Source organism: Pagrus major, chromosome 19 (assembly GCF_040436345.1).
Source record: "Pagrus major chromosome 19, Pma_NU_1.0".
In the NCBI taxonomy this organism is placed as follows: domain Eukaryota; kingdom Metazoa; phylum Chordata; class Actinopteri; order Spariformes; family Sparidae; genus Pagrus; species Pagrus major.
In genome coordinates, this window is record NC_133233.1 from 18625443 (window position 1) to 18631873 (window position 6431).

A 6431-nucleotide genomic window follows, 5' to 3' on the forward strand; every position below is an offset into this window, starting at 1 on the left:
TGACGGGTCGGGGCGAGGGCATAGGGTCAGACTCCAGCCTGGGGCTGCTGTTGGGGCCTCCGGTGTATGGTTCACCTGCTCTACCAGTTGAGCTGTGAAGGCACCCATCATGCCTGTCTTTTTAAGGATCCTTCTTATTTAAGAGTATGAATTTATTTTGTTGTGTATTTAGTTCTTCAGTGTGAAATTTCCATACACCGTATAATAAGTAAATCCATAATAACACCATTAGATTGTAAAGGTTTGTCAAGAATCTCCCACCTCATCTCACCATCTCATCTGAACTCTTCATCCCTCTTGTTATTTGTACCTGGCAATGACTTTAAGGGCTGAAATACATTTTTAAACTTGATCTGATTTGACATCCAGATATCTGTTTAGCATTTTATTTTACTTGTCAGGCATGTTGGTCATGTGCTAAGGTGTTGGGCTTGTACACCAAAGATCATGAGTTCAATCCACATCCATGCCTTCACAATGAGTCTTTAAATGTCTCATCATAAAAAGAGCCACTTCCTGGTTGTGTTCTGCAAACATGGATTAACTAATCCAGGCTCAAATTATCCTGTTAATTTGGATCTTTACAATTGATTTGTTGATCCTCGAAGTTATCTTGACTGACAGTGAGCTCATATTTTGAAATAAAGGTGAAATGAGTAGAGAGCTGCCATGATCAGCATTAATTTGAGTGCAACGTCTATTAGTCTGATGTTATGTGTGTGTCTTGTATTATCGTTACTGGTTTTATTTTGTTCTTCAGTTTGCTCCAAATTGTTTCCCCACTTCAATATTTATTCTGTAATTGATTATGAGTGAATGCGGTTAGGCCGTTCGTGATGTTGAGTTCAAGGTTTAAGCAGATTTAATTGCACGGCCATATTTTAATTAAAGCCATTTGAACGAAAATAATTTACCTGTAATTAATAAACTAAACAGGCTGTGTTGTTTCAGTCTGTCTTCATCCCTCTTATTATTTATACCTGATAATGACCGAATGAGGGTCGAATCTCAGAACCCATCAGCTATCATCTGACAGCAATTTAGTTTTGTTACTAGTGTTTTTAAAATTGGTGTGAATTGATTTTCAGGCATATGTTTAGCACTGGATCAGTCATCAGGCGTGGTGGCCAAGTGGTAAGGCGTTGGTCTCGTAAACCAAAGATCATGGGTTCGATCCCCATCCATGCCTTCATATGTGAGTTACCTGACTTGTCAAATGACCTGATATAAAACAGAGTCGTTGACTGCATCAACAGAATTTCAACATTTATAAGCATGATACTGTTTCTAAATGAGATCTCTGGACTTCTTTTTTTTAGCCTTTATTGACAGGAAACAGTTTGAGAGAGAAGGGGGGGTGACATGCAGCAAAGGGCCCAGGCTGGACGCGTACCCTGGGCCACTGCAGCACGGGCAAAGCCTCTGCACATGGGACGCCTGCTCTACTAACTGAGCTAATTGCTGGCCATCTCTGGCTGTGTTTGTGGCAACAGTAGCAGGAAAATTAAGCCAACACATGATGTTTTTGTGAGCGCAACCAAGTGTTTTTTGTGCCAAAACCTAAACAGACCCTAAACACAGCATTGTTACCACAGAAAAAATGAATATTGAGCCTAAACAAACAAAGTTTAAACTTATCTGTAGTTTTGCTGAAATGTACTTTGCCAGCATTCATTCTGGCGATCTTGTATGCTGATCTTCATCGAAAGAAAAAAGTGTCAGGACTTTGTGTTACTCAAGCCAACGGTTCACTGTTACCTCCACACATGGGCCCCTAACAGAGGAACGTGACTAAGTGACGAGGACATCCGGACGGCAGAGGAAGTGAACAATGTTGGTCGCACCTCACAGAAAACATCTCATGACTCTGATCAGGTCAGCTGTCAGGTGGCTTATGTTGTCACAGCTCGGACAGAAAAAAGAAACTGAATACATTGACCGAAGGTGCGACGCGAAGAGAGAAATAGTTTGAAGCATTTGTCTTTTTCAAGGACAAATCTGCCTCCTCTCAGATAACGAGGCCTGTTTCTCACGTTTCTTGACAGTTTGACGTTTGGACTATTCCAGTGTGTGCCACAGTGAACTGGCACAACTGTCAGTTACTTCTGAGTAAAGAGTTTCTCGTTTTATTCCAGTGAAAACCCCAGCAGCCTGAGAACTGCGTTCTGTCCATAAACCACAAGGCCCTAACACATTGCTCATCTGTCTCTTGGGTGAGAGCAAGTTCACTTTTCCGAGAAAGACAACGGCTATCCTCTGAGACCACCCCGCCACCCTCCTCTCAACCACCCCCTTTCACACACTGTCGCAGATGCAGAGCCCCCCACAGAATCCCACTTCCTCCTGTACGTTGCTTTAATCGGGGGAGTCTTAGTTAATCAGTCGTGTCAAAACATTAACGGCTCGTCGAGGATCACGTTTCATGCCAGCCAAACTGAACGCAGAGTGCTGTAATCTCTGTCCGTTGGGCAGATAGGACTACTTGCTCGGGGGAAAGTGTCAGTGCTTTCTCAGGAACTAAGAGTCAGTGAAAGTATTGCTACACATGAGCGAGAGGGCACGAGCACAAGTTCCTCTAAAATACTGTCAGAGAAAGTGGACGTTTTACACCAAGAAGTGTCCTTTTTTCTTTTTAGTGAACTTCTGCCCGCAAACATCCTTCAACACGTTGACAAACAGGCTTTCTATATTGAGGTTGAGAGGACGAGGACAGTCTGTACAAAGTGATCTGTCACAATCCGATCGCCTGCCACACAGGAGACAAAACAAGACTTTACTTGTCTTTAGGATGAATCCTGAAAGTGTAAATATTCAGATTAAAGCATGTAAGAGCTGAAACAGTTCGACAATCGACAGGAAATTGAAGTTCACATCTGTACGTGTCATAGGCTTTGTACCATACTGACATTTCTACAACATGTATCATGTCGTAAACACATGTTTATGGACTGACTGTCATATTGGGAGTTGGAGGGGACGATGGTGGAGTTACAGGCGAAAAAGGCTGCTCAAGACTGTGTTTCAACATTTTTAAGTGTGAAAACACTTGATATCTTTTAACGTGAGCTCAGGAACATCTCCAGCTGTGTTTGTGGCCACAAAAAAACATCATTTTGACGAGAATTCGGACTCCAGCCATTTTATTGGCAACTAAAACTGAAAACATGACCTTTTTCTAACCCTTACAGAGAGATTTTTGTCTTAACATTGAATAGAAAATGTAGTAGAAACTATGTAGAAAAGTTTAACGATAAAGAAATGTAAAGTTTTAACATATCCCCGCCGTGCAGAAAAGCACAACATTAATTCTTGCGACCGTGTTGGGGCTGATCATTCAGTGTGGATTGTTTACATCTCACACACATGTTCATGCTTCACACCTTCTTCAGAAGACGCTGCGAGTGTGAGGTGCGTCTTCAGTAGCTGTCAGTTCCTTGTTGACAGTAGAAATCAAGCTGCACTCATTGAACCACACTGACCTCCCTCTGCAGGTCAACGCACCAGCCATTCACACTCGGCCAAACTGCAAGCAACAGCGTGTCAGAAGGTTGTGGCACGCCACAGAGATTTGGGCCAAAGATGACAACAACTTCTGCTCTTCTAAAGTCTTCTTCATTGTGAATCTGATACGGTCTCTGCTGTGACTTTAGATCAAAATGTTTATATTTAACATATAATATGAAATAATCTTAACCCACTCTCCATACTTGCTTTTTCTGGTTATTTCTAATTACGTATACAAAGGCTTTATAAATTGTAGCCAATGTTGATTATTAATATTTTTTGAAAAAAAGCTTTTCAATCCATTTACATTTGATTCATTCAGAGAGTTAAAAATATAAACCAAGTTACAGAAGATAAACACTAGCTGAAAGTTTTAAACCATGAATACAAACAACAGTTATACTGTTGAATAGTTATGAGTGGGTGGAACAATAGTATCTTGTATTTTGTACATTGTGAGAGATCTTCCCCAAGTTTCTAAAGCATTAATTAATAATTAACCACTGACAAAGCTGTTATTTACTTCTTAAAGTGTGTCTTTTTAGAGGTTTTAGAAGCTTATTAAAAGGTAGTATAACTAAATCTCATCATTCACAAACATAAGTAGAACAATTATTATATAATCTATCTATCAATATATGATAAAGTCAGAGTACTACCAGCTCATTAAAAAGTGGTTCTGGTTATTCACAAGTCTGACAGACACCAGCTGATTAAGTCTTAATAAAAATGATAAATTAAATTATAAATAATCGTATTAATACTATAAATAATGTCGTAGGCTATTTATTAAACATGTATTAGAAAGTGATATCTACCGAGTCTTTTACAATTTATTTATTACAATCTATTAAGCAACACATTTATTGACTATTAAAGGAGCCGTTAGTTACAATCTTAAAACGTGTTGCTTATAAAAAGTAGTACTGAAATATTATTACTTACAAATCATGACAGATTTTCCCAGTTGATAAATTGTTGTTAATAATAATGAATATGATCTATTAGAGAGTATTATTTATCATGTCTTTTAAACATTTTAACAGATGTTTTCCCAAAATGTTACAATCTATAAAGTATCAATAGTGTCCAGGGGCAGGAGGGTTACTTTTAAAATGTATTACAGTTATTAGTTACCTGTTAAAAAATGTAGTCTGTAATATAATCTATGTATCAGAACATTAAACTAATGTAACTTGATTGCTTTCCGTTACTTTTGGATTACCTCAATATCAAACATATGAGAAATATCAGTAAGATGAATTTTATTTTATTTCATCGAGTGTGTTCGGTTTTTATTAAGAGTGATGTTGTGTGAGTCTCCTGAAGGGTTGGCATGGTTACAGACTAATACATCATCTTTTATCGTAAAATGTTTTTTTTTTCTGTAACTTTACCAGAATACAGTTACTTTTTTTGGGTATCCTGATTACACAATACCGTTACACATATTCCGTTATTCCCCAAGTCTGATAGTAGCAAAAATGTTTGGCTCTTGAAGTTTCGTCTGGCCTTTTACACATTTTGACAGGCCAGTGACAACAAAAGTGTTCTGATTCTGAACTAAGAATAACCTCAAAGCTTGGTTCAGATTAATGCCTGACTTGGACATCAAGATTTTTCTGACTGTGTATACAAAACTGTCGTGGCCACATTCACTTCCACTTGCAGTTTTTATACAACCTGCCTATTGCAATTTCCTCCGGCGGAGGTCCTGAAGGGAGTCGACCGTTTTCTGTCTTTCTGTAGGACCATAAATCATGACTCTGAGTCCTGATGACTGTGCAACTGTGGTTACAGTCTCCACAGTCGAGGTTTGTCTCCAGCCATCCTGTCACTGAGTAATATCCGACTCAACGCCACAACATTCAAAGGAGAGGCCTGGCAGTGTGTGAAATCTGCTGGTGTGGTCTCACCAAGGTACTGTGTTACAGTGGTTGTCCTGTTCAGGCCAAATGATGAAATAGTTTCAGTTTTTTATTCTTGGAAACAGGAAGTCTTGGGTACGAAAGTGTGGAAATGTTTGGGACCACTGTACCGCTCATCGGGCCTGTGGCCGATTAGCTTAGCTTAGCATAAAGACTGGGAACGGGGAAACAGCTACCCTGGCTCTGTCCAAAAGAGAAAAATAATCAACCTAACAGCACCTTTAATGTTCACTAATCAACATATTTATTTCTCATTACCAAGTGTAAAAGTGACAAGTTGAGGTTTTACGTATATTTCTTAGCAGGAACAGTAACTTCCTGGAGTCGAAAACTCCTATAAAACTACAACTTGTTGTTTTTTATGTTGCTTTTGGTATGAATTTAACAAATGAGATATAATGTCTTCATAAACAAGCTTTAGAAGAGCTGGTAGACATTTGTTTTTACTTTAAACAAGGCCAGACTAGCTTTCCCCACTGTCTCCAGTCTTCATGCTAAGCTAAGCTAACTGTATCATGGCTCCAGTTTCATACAGACACGAACAATTTTCTCGTCTTTCTCTCACCAAGAAACCAGATATTATTCCAAAATATCAAACTCATCCTTTAAACGCACTTTATGTAATTTCTGCCACTAGGGGTCTCAATCAAAACAAAACAAAAAGTGTTTTTAAAGCGTTGTGTGGAGGGCTCAGCTGCTCAGAGCCAGCTGCAGAGCCAGACCTTCTGGAGGAACAAACACCCAGAATTATATCGGAGAGCTCAGAGATTAAAGTACTTTTTAACTTTTGGATTAAATAGTTGGTTTATCTTCACTCCCATTTATTAACCTGACTGCAGCAGCGATCCACAGATCCATTGTCGGGCGTTTGTGTTCTCTTATGTTGAACCAGAGGAGAAATGACTTTACTGAACGATCCTAACGTTAAAGAGAGAGAACCAGGGTCTCTGGTGAGTGCTGAGTTTAGTGAGAGTTGACCTGAATTCAAAGACACAAACA

At 39.2% G+C, this 6431-nt stretch overlaps 1 non-coding gene across 1 annotated transcript; it reads left to right on the forward strand.

Moving 5' to 3' along the window:
* Window positions 1-1117: 1117 nt before the first annotated feature.
* On the forward strand, window positions 1118-1189 carry trnat-cgu (transfer RNA threonine (anticodon CGU)). Its single transcript has one exon. It is a non-coding gene; the product is annotated as a tRNA-Thr (tRNA).
* The last annotated feature ends 5242 nt before the right edge of the window (window positions 1190-6431 follow it).